Source organism: Trichechus manatus, unplaced genomic scaffold (genome assembly GCF_000243295.1).
Source record: "Trichechus manatus latirostris isolate Lorelei unplaced genomic scaffold, TriManLat1.0 scaffold00090, whole genome shotgun sequence".
Classification (NCBI taxonomy): Eukaryota; Metazoa; Chordata; class Mammalia; order Sirenia; family Trichechidae; genus Trichechus; species Trichechus manatus.
In genome coordinates this window covers 11,440,574-11,440,849 of record NW_004444026.1, presented here as the reverse complement: position 1 = coordinate 11,440,849, position 276 = coordinate 11,440,574, and positions in this window count along the sequence as shown.

Here is a 276-nt window from a genome sequence, read left to right as displayed (position 1 = left end):
AGAAACCATGCAGACAAGAAGTCAATGGGATGACATATATGAAACCTTGAAGGAAAGAATTTCCAGCCAAGAATTATGTATCCAGGTTCCGGCAAAATGGCGCTTTAGGCAGAAGCACCACGCCATCCCTCCACAGCAAAGATCCTAAAAACTAAGCCGAACAGAGAATACAACAATCCTGAAACCCTAAAACATCAAATGAGGAGATAAAGAACTCAGCCAAGCACCAAATGGAGTGAGAAAACTGACAGAGAATGGAGAGCGAGGAGAGATTCA